Raw genomic sequence first — 17,286 nt, forward strand, 5'->3', positions numbered from 1 at the left:
TCAAAGGATGCAAAACTACATTCAAGATGTGGAAAGCCCTATTAGACATTTATGGAGGAGATTAGAATGTCCAAAGAGAAAAAAGAGAAAGCCTTAGAGGAAAGTTTGATGACATGAAAATGGAGGAAAGTGAGAATGTTGCTCAGTATGCCTCTAGAATAAAGGAAGTGGTAAGTGCAATAAGATGTTTGAATGGTCAATTAGATGATGATACTATTAATAGTAAGTTCTTAAGAACCTTTCTCCCTATCTATGCTATTAGAGTATCAGCTATACAAGAGCTAAAATGTGTACTAGGAAACAATCTAAGTTTTGAAGGTATAGTGGGTAGACTTATTGCATTTGATTGATCTAACTTTGACAACTATAGACCTGAGAATTTTGAATCTTCTTTCAAGGCCAAGCTAACACTAAAAGATACTGAATAAGTGAAATCAAAGAAGGAAAGAAAGATGAAATATGTATCCAGTGACAATAGCACTGATGAGGAAGATGTGGAACAATTGGAAGCATTACTAGCTAGAAGATTTCATAGAGGCAAAGGAAAATTCAAGGGTAAGATTCCTATCATTTTTTTCAATTGCAATGAAGTAGGACATATTGCTGCAAGGTGTACATAGAAAAAAGGATTACAAGGAAGGTAGCAAGTACAAAAATAGAAGAGAAAATGATAAGAGAGATTACAAAGACAAAGGCAAGAAGTTTTGTATTGCTGAAGAGGATTCTGATGATAACGATGATGAAGTTGTTTATGTGGCCATGAAGGACCAGTCTGATGAAGAATAGCCTACAACACTGGTAACATGTATGAACAAGAATGATAGATGGATCATAGATAGTGGGTGCTCACATCACATGACAGGAGACAAAAGTAAGTTTGTTAACTTTACTCAGTATGATGGAAATAGTGTTAGATTTGGAAATGATGCTCCATGTCAAATCAAAGGAAAAGGCTCCATTAAGCTTACAGAGAAAATTTCATGTGATAATGCATACTATGGTGAAGGACTAAACTACAATTTGTTGAGTGTATCATAGTTAGGCAATGTAGGATATAAAGTAGAATTTGGAAACAAAACTACAAAAATCTATGATACTGATGGTAAATTGATAGGAAAAGGAGATTAAACAAGAAGTAATATGTTTTATCTTGATATGGAAAATGCTTCTTGTTTTGTTGCAATATTTGATGATGTGTGTTTATGGCATAAAAGACTATGTCATGTCAACTTTGATAATCTGGTCAATATCAGCAAAATGAAGAAAGTTAGAGGTTTACCTAAACTAAAGAAGCCTGACAACATCATGTGCAAACAATGTCAGCTAGGAAAGATGACTAAGTCAAGTTTCAAGAGTAAAAACTATACATCTAAAGAAGTAATTGAGTTAGTACATACTGATTTATGTGGTCCAATAGAAGTGCAAAGCTACAAAGGAGATAAATATATAATGTTGTTTGTTGATGACTATTCTAGGATGATGACTGTTATGTTCTTAAAGAAAAAATTTGATGCTTTTCAAATGTTTAAGTGGTATGTGGCTAGAGTTGAAAAGGAAATAGGAAAGAGTTTGAAATGCATGAGATCAGACAGAGGTGGAGAATTCACATCAAATGAATTTGAGATACTTTGCAATAACAAAGGAATCAAGAGACAAACATCAACTCCTAGAACTCCCCCATAGAATGGAATTGCTGAGAGAAGAAATAGATTTGTGATTGACTGTGCCAGAACATTGATGATGGAAAATACTATTGCTCTGAAATATTGGAGAGAAGCTGTAAGTGTAGCTGTTCACACACTGAACCGAGTATAAGTCAAGAAAGGTACAAATGCAACACCTTTTGAATTATGGTATGGTCACTTACCCAATGTAAAGTATTTCAAAGTATTTGGTTGCAAATGCTTTATCCCTAAAGATACTAGAAATGGAAAATTTGATGCAAAAAGTGATGAAGGCATATTCCTTGGTTACTCCACTAGAAATAAAGCATATAAGTGTTTAATAACACTAACAAAATTGTGGAAAGTGCAAATGTAAACTTTGACGAGCATACAGGAGTCCACGTTAAAGAACCAAAGAGATTAGATGAATATAGAACCTTTGTGTATTCTTGTGAAGGAATGCCCATTGATGAGGATGTTATCAATCAAATTGGGATTCAACAGCAAATTTCAGTTTCAACCGAGTCACAACCAGTGAATATTGAGTTGCATTTAGAAGCCAAGTTGCAGAATGAAGAAAATGCACATTCTGACTCTGAAATCAGTACACATGAAAATAGATGTAGAACTACCTAACAACAATGTGCATAGTGACCTTGAATCTGAAAGATCAAACATGGAAACAAGGACAGAACCAAGATTATCCAAATATGTGAAGAGACATCACCCTGCTGAACAGATAATTGGTGACAAAGATGTAAGGCCAATGACAAGGAATAGACTAAGAAATGAATCATGTCTGTTAAGAAAATTTGAACCTAAGACAGTGTATGATGCATTACAAGATGGTGACTAGGATAAAGCTATGGAAGAAGAGATTGATCAAATAAAGAAGAACAAAACTTGGAGTTTAGTTCCCAGACCAGCTGACAAGAATGTGATTGGCACCAAGTGGGTATACCAAGTGGGTATTCAAAAACAAGCTAGATGAGAATGGTGAGATTACTAGAAACAAATCCAGACTAGTATGTAAGGGTTATGCTCAAGAAGAAGGATTAGACTATGGGGAAACATTTTCCCCTTTTGCTAGAATGGAAGGAGTAAGAACTTTACTTGCATATGCTGCATATAAAGGTTTTAAATTCTATTAGATGGATGTAAAGTCTGCTTTTCTGAATGGTATATTGGAAGAGGAAGTCTATATTGAACAACTAGAGGGATTTTTTGATGAGAACAACAAGGATATGGTTTGTAAACTATATAAAGTACTCAATGGTTTGAAATAAGCACCTAGAGCATGGTATAAGAGACTTCACAAATATCTTGTTAAGATAGGATTTGAAAAAATAGTTGACAACAACAATCTATATATCAAGGAAGAGAAAGGTAAAGTTGTTTTGATATCTGAGATCTTTGTTGATGATATAATATTTGGAGGAAAAGATGCTCTATGCAAAGATTTCATTGATCAGATGAAACATGAATTTGAGATGTCAATGTTTGGAGAGATAAAATTTTTTGTTGGATTGCAAGTACATCAATTAAAACATGGTATATTTGTAACCCAATCAAAATATATCAAGGAAATACTCAAAACATTTGGTTTAGATGAATCAAAACTAGTGAGTACACCAATGGCGATAGGACATAAGTTATCTAAGAATGATGATTCAGTTGAAGTAAACCAGATAGTGTATAGATCCATGATTGGAAAGCTACAATATGTTGTACATAGTAGACTAGTTATTACTTTATCTATTGGAATAGTGGCAAGATTTTTTGCAAACCTAAGAGAAAATCATCTCATGGCTATCAAGAGAATAATGAGGTATCTAAAAGGTACAAATGATGATTGATTTATACTACAAGAGGACTAAATTTTTTGATTTGAAGGCCTACACTAATGCAAATTGGGGAGGTAACATAGATGATAGAAAAAGCACCAATGGAGGAGCACTTTTTTGAGGAAAAAGATTAGTCACTTGGACTAGTAAAAAGCAAAGTTGTACATCACAGTCCACAGCAGAAGCTGAGTATGTTGCTGCTGCTATAAATTGTACCAATATTGTGTGGATCAAGCATCTATTGAAAGGAATGAAGGAAAAAATAACTAAACCTATGATACTTTATTGTGATAACACAAGTGCTATCAACATATCAAAGAACCTTGTGATGCATGCCAAAACAAAGCATATTGAAATCAAGTATCACTATGTAAGAGAATTGGTGGAAGGCAAGCAAGTGAAGATGGAATGTATCAATACAAAAGAAAAAATTGCTGACATCTTCACAAAACCATTACCTAAAGATGCATTTGAATATCTTAGAGGTAATTTAGGGGTGATACCCCTAACCAAGGTTGTTTAAGTAACAACAAGACTGCCCTGCATCAAATGAGTTGATTGTTCAGATGATATAAGTTGATGCAGAGGTTACTTACTTTAGGTTTAGCCTAAAGTAATCAAAGTACTAACATTCCAAACAAGTCACAAGCAAGGTGGCAGAGGGAGATATTGGAAGTTCTTGTAAATGCTACACTTGCATGATAAGATGCTGAAATAATGTGTCTTTGGCATTGTTGTCAAAGAGGGAGAAATAGAAAAAAATTGATCAAATCTAGAAAAGAGGGAAAAATAGCTACAATTGGTCAAATCCCTGAAATAGAGAAATAGCATAAACTAATCAGATCATGAAGCAAAAAAGATAGGAGATATGAAAGGGAGGAGCAAAAGCAAAGAAAGAAATCAAGATGATAGATCTCAGAGGGAGCAGCTCAGGAGATTCAGTAAAAATATAGATTAGAAGGAATAAGATCAGAGGGAGATACAAAAGTCAACAATTTTTCTTTTTGGAATTTGACTTACTATTTTAGCCTAGTTAGAATTTTGTTAACTTGGTTGATCAGTCAGTTTTTGTTTGGTTGATCAGTTTGGTTTGCCATCAATGCCAAAGAGGGAGATTGTTGTAATTTGATTGAAAAAGATCATTGTATGAAAGATATTGTTTCTATAGAATGTGTTCAATCATTATTTTTTCACTGATTTCAAACTTGCTATTTACTGGAATGACAATTTCTTATAAGATCCAAGCACTATCACTTATTTGATTGATGAAGAATCAATAAGATGTAACAAAAGCACCTAAGGGAAAAGTTGAGTTATGGTTTTGTAATGAAGTGCAAAGATCAGTTAAGACAATGATAAAGTGATGTATTAACAATATACTTGAAGATGAAGAGGTTGGCTACACTCAAAAACCATAGAAGAAGAAGTCATAATATGACTATCTACAAAGCTTGATTAAATTCATCAGAAGGAGCTGAGCAAGCTAGTTCAAGCTGAGAAAATTTTCAATAGGAGCCAAGTGAAAATCAAGTGCCGAGTGAAGATCAAGTGTCGAGTGAAGATCAAGTGCCGAGTAAAGATCAAGTGCCGAGTTATGTTTATGTGCCAAGAATTAGAAAGTCAATAAGTGCCAAGCTATTGCATTATTTGAAAAGTCAAAGATTTTCCAGATCTAAGCCGACATGGTTGTTATCTAGAATTTTGTGAACTAGATAGAAGATAAGAATGATGAGCTGGTGGCATAGAACTCTATGTAAAATGTTTTTGGGTGAATACAACTAGATTCTAAAAAAAGTTTCTAGATAAAAATGAGATATGGGATAGATACATTGTATCCTACCTAATCTATTGAAACCATAAAGTTGGAGAGGGATAACCGAGTGAGAAAATTATTCCAAATTTCTATTTAAGGAGTCATAAGGTCATGAAGCAAAAAGGATGGTCAAGTATGAAAGCATGAAGTGCTAAAGAAGGTGCTAAGGAGGAAGAGAGCACAAAAACTCTATTTCAATAGGTGACCACAAAGATGATTGCATTGGTATGATGAGCAAGAAGACTCAAGGAGATGAAGCTTGAGAGGAAGACAAGCTGTCAGAGACACAATGATTGAAGCCAAGCAAAGGATTGAACTGAAGTATGATCTAAAATCTACAAGATATGTTGTGAGTTGTATAAGATCAAAAGCCCTTATTGTTACTCTCTAGCAATTGTAACAGGTAGTATAAATCCTATGGAATTAGGTTGGTTTAATGGCCATGTTGTAAATCCTTTAACAGGGTGACATTTCGAGTGAATGTTCCAAAGTCCGTTGACCAGGCCCATTCCTAACAGTGTGGTGGAATCCTCTAATAAGGTCACATTTAACAGTGTGTTGTAAGCCTTTAATAGGGTAGGCCTTTAATAGGGCATCACTTCAAAAGAGTGAAAATTGAGTAGCATGTTACTGGTGGTTTTTCCCAAATTGGGTTTCCACATAAATCATTGTGTCATGTGTTGATCTTGCATGTTGATTTGTTGTAACTTGCTAAGATGGTTGTTTTAAGCTTGGATGCATGAATAGTTTAATGGGCTCACTATAATTAGTGAAAAAGTATTATTAGGGCATTTAGACCTTGGATAACTAATTCACACCCCCCCCTCTCAGTTATTCTAAAACATTTCCAATAGGTGTCTCCCCTTGATTATCTCAAGACTCATCCTGTTGAATTACAAAAGCTAGTAGATTATTGTAAGAGTGATGCTAATACCAAAACTCAGCCTAATGTCAACTCTACCATTAGAAATGATCAACCCCAATTGGATAGTGACCCATTATCTAATGAAGATCATGTTGGGTGAACCCACAATAATGGGTTCCAATTTAGTGGGATGAACAAAAATGAAAAAAATTGCAAAATGAGAAATTGAGTTTACCATATGTTCGCGCGAACTTTTCTTTTAATCATGTTCACGCGAACATATTTCGTATGTTTGCGCGAACATATGTGATAAATATGTTTGTGCAAACATGATTTGCATGTTCGTGCGAACATATGTTCACGCGAATATACGTTCACGCGAACATGGTAAACGTGTTCGCACGAACGCCATGTTCGCACGAACATGCAAAATCACAAAAATTTTAACCTTTTTTTCATTTTTTTTCTCTTTTGACTACCATAATTATAGGAGAATGATCTCCTACTGTAAAATAAAAAATGTCAAAATGTGCTGCTTGGAGCAAGCTTTCCAACGACTATAATTTTATTACATAATTTAATCATTAAGACTTTCAAATATGAGTTTAACTCGTTATAGGTTCATTACCGATTGAACATCAACTAACTTTGACACCTCAAGAAAATTAGTAAATTAGGTCAATTTTTTTTTGAAAAATATGGAGGAACTGGCTTATTGAGATACCTTTCTATTCAAAAAAAAAAATGGTTTATGATAAATTGACTTCAAATTATCTATGTCAAACGGAGGTATCCAAGTGCCAATTTCTTTCATGAGTACCCCCTTAAGGAGCATGAGATAAGATATTCTCAAATGGAAAAGAATGCCTATGTAGTGGTAAATGCTCTCAAAAACTTTATATTCTATGTATTATACTCCCATTCTATTGTTTTTGTACCTGATTCAACTGTCAAGAGCATATTGACTCAACAAGAGATAGGTTGCAACAGTAGAGATGCATAGATAGAAAAGGTTCAAGAGTATGAAATTGACCTAAAGCCAACCAAATTGGTGTGAGGGAATGGCTTGTGTAAGAAAACTATAGAAAAATAGGACTTGATCCAAGAAGAGATGAATCAACAAGGGCTTTAGGATCCTTGGTTCTCAAGCATTGCCTATTTTATAACTTACAAAAAATTCCCTAATGGACTAATATACAAGTAGAAATGAGACTTCAAAATCAAATCAACTAAGTATGTCATATATGATGACCAATTTTACAAGAGGGCAATAGATGGAACCTTCTTGAAATGCATGGATAAACCCCAACAAGAAAGGTTGCTTCATAGCTTCCACAATGAGGCCTATGGAGGTCATTTTTCATCAATAGTTACAACATATAAGATTTTGAAGCAATGCTACTACTAGCATGGCATGTTCAAGGACACTTACAATTGGGTGGCCAAGTGTGACAAGTGCAAGATGTTCTCTAGTAAGCCTCACTTAGATGCTCTACCCCTAAGGCCAGTTGTAATTGAAGGCTCTTTTAGCAATGGGGAATTGATTTCATTGGACCAATCAGTTAGCCCTCATCTGCTAGTCATTTATATGTCATCACTACTATGGACTACTCCACTAAATGGGTGGAGGCCTATTGGAATTCTTTACAATAACTGCAGGGGGGGTAAATCAATTATCCAAGGTCCAGATGTACAATTAAAATTTTTTCACAACTTAGTGAACCCATATCCATGAAAAAATTTCATCATCCATGCATCCATTAGATTATGCAATCACTTAAACTTGTAGGTTACTATCAAATCAATTTGCAAAAATAATAACATGAAACATAATAGATTCAATAACACATTTGACACAATGATTTAATATGGAAACCCAATTTGGAAAAAACCACTTATAACACGCTACTCATTCTCACTCTTCTGAAGTGATGCCCTACGAAAGGCCAACCATATTAAAGGTTACAATACACACTATTAAATGTGACCTGGTTAAAGGATTTCAATCACCCTATTAGTAGTGAGCCTTGTTAGAGGACTTTTGATCATTCATTTAGAATGTCATCTGATTAAAGGATTTACAAATGACTGTTCAGTCAACCTTAATCCAAAGGATTTACCCTAAACTAATACAATGATTAGAGAGTAACAATAAGGCTTTATATAATAACAACTTACAACATCATTTGCAAATTATAGATCTTTGTTTTAGTTATCCATTCTACTTGGCTTTCACGCTCTTCAACTCTAAAATCTTGTTCACCCTTCAAGCATCTATACTCCTAAGCCTTCTTGCTTTGTTTGCTACTACAATATCTTCTCTTAGGTCACTAAATGAAGAAAATACCCTAGACTCCTTATCTTCCTTAGGTTCTCACACATCAACCCTTGCTTCTGACCAACCATCTCTATAAATAGAGAATTAAGATATTTTATCATTCATCCTCCATCATCTATTTTAGATTTAGGTTAGATTAGATAGGATTCAATGAATCTGTAGACACCTAAAATTGTCCAAAACCCTTATCCTGACCAATTAAATAGATATTTATTATTTATTTAATTAACTTACCTTTAATTAAATAAATTTACATTTATTTAATTATATTTTCCCTTCCTTGATTTAAATAAACTAAGGTTTATTTAAATCCTAGCCATTCCTTGATTTAAATAAACTAAGGTTTATTCAAATGCTAACCCATTCACTTTAATTAAGTACTTCGTTTACTTAATTAATCCCTTTCCTAATCCCACTTGGAATTAAATATTAAATTTAATCCTATTTGAGCACATGGCTCCTAACTTTAACCCTGACCTAACCTCACTTTCCCAACCTAACCCATCCTTCTAACCTAGGTCAATCCACTTATCCACTAATTAATCCTAGTTCCTCATCTAATCACATCCCTAATCATTTGCACAATCCTAATCAAAGGAGTAGCAAACCCTAGTCACATGTGACATGTGATTCTTACACACTTACACACTTGTCCCCCTTCACATGTGAACCAAATGTGTCTCACAAATGTGTGAGAAACCTTGAGCCTCCAACCCTCTTGCGCATGTCATTGACCCATCACTTTCAAAGGTGTCTCACACATGTGTGAGAAACCTTGAGCCTCCAACCCTCTTACACCTGTCATAGACATGTCACATCAAAGGTTGCTCACACATGTGTGAGCATATTGCCCCCTTTGAATTGTCAAAACCCTAATCCACATGGAGTCTACTTGGCCTCCACCTCATGGACACCTCATTGATCCTGAGAGATCCTAGCCTTCCATCTTGAATTTAATCTTAGCTATCTATTACATCCATTTTCCTATAAAAGGAGAGCCCTCTCCTCATTTCATCAAGCACTATCTACCTCATTGTTATGCTGCTAGATTTGTGAGCAACCACATCCCACAACAATGAGATCATCAATCACTTGGTGATTTCATGGGGTTTGCATATGTGCTATTTTGAATAGTTTAATGCTATTTTGATGTTCATGTTATCTTTATTTTACTCATTCTCTTGCATTATTTTGAGATTTGCATGATCATGTAGGAATAGATGCATTAGTTGCTTAGTGTTATATTCCTTTATTACATTTTTATGCAATTTAAAATCTACCCCTCATTTCATTTCATTCCCTTCTAGAAACTTCTCCTTTAATCCTCTTTTAATTTACCTCAAAATGATTCATCTTGAATTTTGTGCCACCATCTCATCAATCTTATCTTCCACACAGATCACACAATCCAACAAATCAAACTTTTCAACTCAGATTCATCAAATTCTTGATCTTTCTCATAATGCTAACACTTAGTATTAACTAGCTTCTAATGCTTGACACATAATGCATTTCTCAAAATCCACTATCAAAACACTCAGCATGAACTAAAATTTACTGGTGCTTGGCATCAACTAAACTTTACTCAGCTTACACTAATTCACTTGGCTTACACTGAAATTAACTTTGCTCGGCTCCAACTGGTTTTCTACTCAACTTGCACTAAATTTGCTCTGCACCTACTGTCTACTTAGTCAAGCTTGGTAGACAAACTTCATTTAACTTTTTCTTCTAAACTTACTCAGTGTAACCAACCTTTGTAACCTTAAGTAGATTATCAATGCACTATAATATCATTGTCTTAACTAATCCTTTTACTCTTTTTCATATCATAACTCAACCTTTCCTCTAGGTGCTATTGTTACCTCATTTGACCAAATCCTCTTTATCAATCAAATAAATGATAGTACTTAAATCATATAAGCAATGATCTTACCAGCAAGTAGCAGGTTTGACATTAGTGACAAAATAATAATTGAAACATATTTATCATACTTGTATCAATTTTTTTTCAATAATCTCCCTCTTTGGCATTGATGGAAAAACAAATTGACCAAACTTAATTAGTATGACCAATTAGAATACGAAAAAGAAAATAATTCCTTGTATTGAAATCTCTCCATCTATCAACAAATTTCATCTCCTGAATAGGTTACAAATTTATTTGTTTTGATTAATAGACAATCAACTCATCCTTATGACTCCCTCTTGATCACTTCTTATATCTCCCTCAATATTAGCTTCCTCTTACTAGGTAGATGTAATGTACACTTTCTCCCTCAGCACACTTACTCCCTCAATAGTCTCTCAGTACTTCTTAGTATACTTTCTCCCTCTTTGATAGTAATGCCAAAGATTTCTCATCTTAATATGCATATATGAGTTTTTTAAGTTTCTCCCTCTATCATCTTTCATTAAGACATTCTTGGATAAGAAGGATAGACCAAGGAAGTTTGTGGAGGGTGACCTAGTCCTACTATGGGATAGAAGGCACAAGCCCAAAGGCATGCATCACAAGTTTGACTCGCTCTGGAAGGGCCCTTTTGAGATTTTCCAAGAAAACCAAAATAATTGATTCATTTTGGCATATCCTTTTGGAGAGTTTCTTCCATTTTCCTACAACTTACAGGATCTAAAGTTATATCAAGTTCACAATTGAAAGTAGGTAACCCCTATAGTTAGTGTTAGTCTAGGTAGGTTTTCTTTGCATCTTTCCTTGCTTGGTTTTCCTACTTTCCTAGATTATATTTCCTTTCTGTTAGCGTGCTTATTTTAGCTTCCCATTGTAGTTTTTTCATTTTGGCCAAGTGAAACCAGATATTCTAGGTCCCTTCTTAGACATTTTGCAATGCTAAGTCCCTAGTTAGAGCTAGTTGTTGCTATGTTTTAGTCTTATCCTTTTAAATCCTGAGGTCATTGGTTAAAGTGAGTGTATTATGAAGAGGGAAGTGTTTAAGTATGTTTTAGGTCACTTACTTCTCATCTTTCCTAAAGTACTATGCTATCTTTATTTTTTGGGTCTCCCTTTACTTACCTTTACCTAATCTTTCCAAGTGGGATTCTTGTTTTTCTAGTGTGCATGAGGTTTAGGTGATTTAGGTATGGTTTGGGTGAATTTTTTCATCCTCCTAATGAGAATTAAGTGTTCCATATTTCATTCTCTACCATCTTGCCCTAATTTTCCAAATCTCACAGATTCTGAGCTTTTGAGTTGATTTTTTCGCTTGAGCAAACTACACCAAGTGCAAATCCAAAGCATAAGGTTATGATAGTGATTAATAGTTTTTGAATATTATTTTGTTAACGCTAAAAGGCCTATGAAGCTATGTGTAAGAGCTAGAGTGAGTCTCATTAAAATTTGGAGAGATAATATCAAGTACCACAAGGAAATAAAGGTCTTGGATATTGTTGTTGTATATCCATGGAAATGAAGTTGTTTAGTTCTTTTTCTGGAGTTGTCTTAACTTGAGCCAAATCTTAGGCCCAATGATCAGATAGTGTAAGAATAATGCTAAGAAGAAACATTTAAAGGTTCATAACTAGTAAGGCATGCCTAATTTTTAGCATCACAACCATCAAATTGAAGTGCAAGGTTGAATCATGTTTGTTGTGCTTCAATCTAGAAAACATTGCTAAAAGATGGGTTTCTGTCTCAAGGCAATTAAGAAGATCACTTCTCTGGATGATTCAAGAATAAAAATTCAAGTCATTCTAAAACAAGAATATCCCTCAAAGATGCTCAAAAGATACTTTTGGAGAAGTTTGTAATCAAAATGTGAACCTGATATAAAGGAAAAGTAGTTTTAAAAGCCTTGGGCAAAAAGTGGAAGAGTGGAGTATGCAACCTAGCCAAAGGATTACTTCCTGTGATGCAATTTTGAATAAAAGGAAAATGAGTTTGTGAAAAAGATCTCTCTCTCTCTCTCTCTCTCTCTCTCTCTCTCTCTCTCTCTCTCTCTCTCTCTCTCTCTCTCTCTCGCTCTCTCTCCCTCTCTCCCTCTCCCACATGTAATAATGTTATTAAGTATGACTAATTTTTGAATTTTGAAGTGAGGTAAGGCACTTCCAATAAAGCTAAAGTATTTCTACTGTTAAGTAATTCTTAGTCATATCACTTTACTTTAAGTAAAGTAAGAGTGTTTTTAGGAACTTAGTATTTTATGTTCAAATAAATGGAAAGTTTAAATAGTCATCACTCATGGAATTAAATGAAAATCTAACCATTATAATCATTGGCCAAACTTAATTTCATTCATGTGGTGCCAAAATTTTAATTCCTAAAGCTATTTCATCATAATTTCATGGAATTTGTTTCTACAAGTATATTTAAATGACTATTTATCGAGAAATGCATCCTATGCAATCATAGTGAATGATAATCAGAGCTATTGATTATAATAGATTAATTGGCTTGGAGAGTGAGTTAAGATATTTTAAAGGTACATCCTTCAAGATCTATAACTTGGGTGATCTTCATAGGAAGCTTAATTCCCAACCCATTCACCTAATCACTTAGAAACTTAAAGATATTGGATTGGTAGAAGCATCCAACTTTCCTATGGTAGTTCATGCACCTAAGTTAGTGAAAGAGTGAATAGAGAGATGAAACCTAGAAATAAAGAAGATTTTGTTTCTTGACCAATCCATTCTCATATTAGTTAACAAGGCACTAATTGAAGTTGCATTTGGAAAACCCATAAAAATGCAATATTGTGACATCAATTTAGGGTCCTCTACATCCATGTTCAATGAGAAGAAGACTCTTAGATAGGAAGATGTATAGAGGATCTAGTTCTAGAATTCTTGCTCAAAGAAGAGAAAAATGCCAAAGACTCTATTTGGCACAAATTTGAAGTGAGAGATTGTAGATATCATCACACACCTCTTCAGACTGAAAGGAAAATAGGAGATTTTGGAGTTCATCGAACACCACTTCCTCCTAATACAAGTAATCTGTGCTGAGAATGTAGATCGACTAGGCATAGATCATCTATGATGAGCTTTCCTTGTAGTTATGGTCAGCCAGAGGATTCAAGAAATTCTACATGTCATCTTATTTAATCTATGCTTTGGCAATCCACCACTTATGGCCTGGACTCCCTACTATCCCAAATTATGATGGGTGCACCAAACTCTATGAATTCTACCTACATCTACAATTACAAAGGAGCTATGAGAAATACGTAGCTATTAATGATAGTTTTACAATGAGGTTGTGTCAAGAACTGTAAGGATGCCCAAAAAGGAGATTCGCACCAAAGGAAATTTTTGCCATAAGCCAATTCAGATGCTCATTCATCTAGTTTTTGAGTTTCTCCCATTTGTGAATAGGAGCTTATGGTGGATTCCCTAAGAAGTCACTAAGGTATCTTGAAGACATGGTGGTCCTAGTTGAAATGTGTTGATAGATACTCAAAGTGAACACCTTGTGTTCCAATGTGAAGAAGATTGTTTGGATTCGATTCCCTATAGTGGTAGGCCTATATTCATGTGCCTCTAGATTAGATGCTTGGAAATATGGTGAAGAGTTTTGAGAGAAAGAATAATTTTTTAGACTATGAGGTGCTTAAGCCTCAATATGATTTAGTTAATTTTTTAACGGATCATCTAAAGTTGGGATATGCCTAGAGGCATGTCCTGGATATTGAATATTTCTGGTCTGGGTGTCTAATGAGTACCACACTAGGGAGAGATTTTGATCAAGGCTCACCATTGATGAAATTAAACTATTTAACAAGTTTATTGATGTTTCTGATCTTGTAGATGATGGAGCTTACATGCACCCCACTTCTTATGAGAAGATCAAGAGAACACCTCTGCCTATGCAGGGTATAAGCAAAAGAACTAATAAATGGGTGGAGTGGACCCGAGCAAGGAAGAAGAGGACTGGAAACACTAGCTCTACCGATATAGTATCAATAAGAGATGCCCAATCAACTAAAACTACAACTATGACAACCACTACGTCAATGTTTTCAAGGCCATTACAATCTATTGGCCAAGGTGTAGACCAGCTTTGGAAAAGAATGTGTCATGCACCCCTACCTATGGAGTTGGTTGCATTGATCCTGAGGAAGCTATTTGATTCCTCAACACTAAAATCTACTATCAATGTGCCCAATTATGTCTCCAATCCACACCCTTCACTTAGTTTGATTAGCTTATCCAGTAAACCTAGCTAGGTATCAAGTTTAGGAATGTGAATGGAATCCAAAAGTTCAATCTTTCATATCTTCCCTTGGCTCTAGTTTTTTGGGAAAAAAACACAAGGATGGCATACATGTAATTTTTATGGTGCATCCAAAGGAAACTTAGGACCACTAGGAGATGGATTCATCCTTATAAATGATAAAAGTGACATTGTATCTCTAGGGAAAAGAATTCTCCTAAACAGGACAAATAATGTCAATAAAGTATAGGCAACTCTATTGTCTATCAGAGTATCCAAAAATAGGAATAACCAAATTCCACATAGAAGGGGGCTCATTAATTATATTTTTATTTCAATCATTAAAAACAATATGGAAGATTGAAACCTCCAAAATTATATTACAAACATTATTTAGGAATTGGCCACCCTAGATGATTTCAAAATATCCCACATAAGATAAGAGGAAAACATGGAGGAAAATTGAATGCCTAACTGGGAATTAAATCTTACCATGCTTCAAGTAGTGATTGAAGATTTTTTAGATGTGCCTTGGTAAGAAGTAATCCAGTATGGCTATTGAAACATTAATTGAAAGATGAGAAAAATAATTTTTCTTTAGAATTTTGGTTGGCAAAGTATATTGTAAAGTGTTCCATATGCTTGAGTTTTAAGTTGATGGGACATTAATTTATGGTACCATAACTGACAACTTTTTATTACCTTCACTTTATTCACTCAACACGTTTTTACATTGCAATAGAATTTTTTCTCAAATCAGGGCATTCGAAGCTATTGTACTTGATTTAAGGTGTTTACAGGAATTTGCAATAGAAATATCATTTTCCCTAGAGTGCATAAAGAAACATAATACATTATACAGGTTGGTAGGAAAAATTAGGATGGGCAATTTATTTGAAATCGAGCACCCTAAACTCACAGAGGTTGGAGTGATCATGTTAGGAGAGATGTTTTTACTACTCCAAAACTATCACCATACAAATAAATATATCTAATCCATGATAATGGTTTGGGCTCTACATTTGGGATAATTGAAAGACATTTTGAGATTCATTATACATCAATTGGTTCCACAAGATTTCATGTAGGCTTCTCAAGAAACTGTAGCAATTTTTGTACCTAGTTGAGGTATAAATCTTGGAGAGGGAGACTAGAATTGACAAAATCATAGAAACAAAATGAACTCCCTTTGTGTGGTTCTTTGTGGAAATCCAAGGACACTAGAGGTTTAAAGAAGCTAGAAGGGGTTGAGAAAGCCTTAAATTATTGGTGATGATCAACCTCTATGATAATGATTTTGTAAAGATGAAAAGGAGTGTGGGATGGTCGATAGATGATGATGAGAACCTAAGAAAAAGATTAATTATTCAGGTCACTGCTCCTCAAGAAATTCAATATGAAAACCTAGACCTAGACAAAAATATATATGAAAAAATCAAGGGAATTGAGCCCTAAGCCCTACAATGAAACCTATGGTTTTTGGTTAGCCCTTATGTGGATAATTGTTCTGCACATGTAGGTGTTGGTTAGTATTGTCTACTTTTCCTTTTTGTAATTTTTTTGGAACAATTTTTTGTTTAGGGTGGTTACTACTTAAGTAATTTTTTGTAGATAAAAAGGTTAACTAATGAGCATTTTGAATGATAATCTTAGTCTGGTTTGCAGTAGAAACTATGTAATTACAACTTGGATAGTGGGGATTGTGTAATGGAAATTATGTGTCACCATTAAGGAAATGGTTAATTTGATTGAATTGGTTTTCTTTGCTATTGGTACCTGCATTTTGTTTGTAAATATGATTCAAGGATGGACACCTGATGAGGAATATTTGGTGAGCAGGATTGAAGTGCCCTAGTGGTTGAGACATGTGATTAAGGCTACTATTATAGTCTAAAGTTAATTTTTGGATGCAGGGGTGAAATAGAGCATCATAATGTGGTAGTTTATACAAGCTCTGTTGTGTTTTAGTGCATTTTGGTGTGGTGTTTATGAAAACCTTTTTTTGTAGCCTCATTGTGATCAAATTTTTGAAGGATCTACTAATGTTTGTAATGTAGATCTAGTGGCAAATCCTCATGAAGACAATTTGAGGAGGATAAATCATAATTCTCTATGTAATTCTCTATTTAACTATCAATAAAATAAAAAATATATTATCGAGAAAAAACATATAATAGATTTTACAAAATTATTTTTTATTTATTTGAAAATTGATTAATATGATTTGATTAATGATTAAATATTTAATTGTTATAATAATATAATATTATTTTAAAAAAATAAGAAAAATATCAATTCAAAAATAATTGTACAGAGTAAAGAATGTACAAGTTCAAAAATGAGAAAAGAATCAAAAACACGAACAAAGATTGAACATAAAAGGGTCAACACTAATCTATTTCATCCGCATCAATAATCCTCTCAAGATTTTGACTATAGTCATGAGGCAATTAGCCCCAAACTTCAACATTCCAACCATCCAATTGTGTGTGTGAAATGCAGGCCTCAGATCCTCACAAACACTTCAACATGGTAATTACCTACAAGATTGTCCCAGAATAAACATTGGATTATTTATTCAAAAAGTCTAATA

This window comes from Cupressus sempervirens, chromosome 3 (assembly GCF_028749045.1).
Source record: "Cupressus sempervirens isolate cs-2001-9-10 chromosome 3, ASM2874904v1, whole genome shotgun sequence".
NCBI lineage: Eukaryota > Viridiplantae > Streptophyta > Pinopsida > Cupressales > Cupressaceae > Cupressus > Cupressus sempervirens.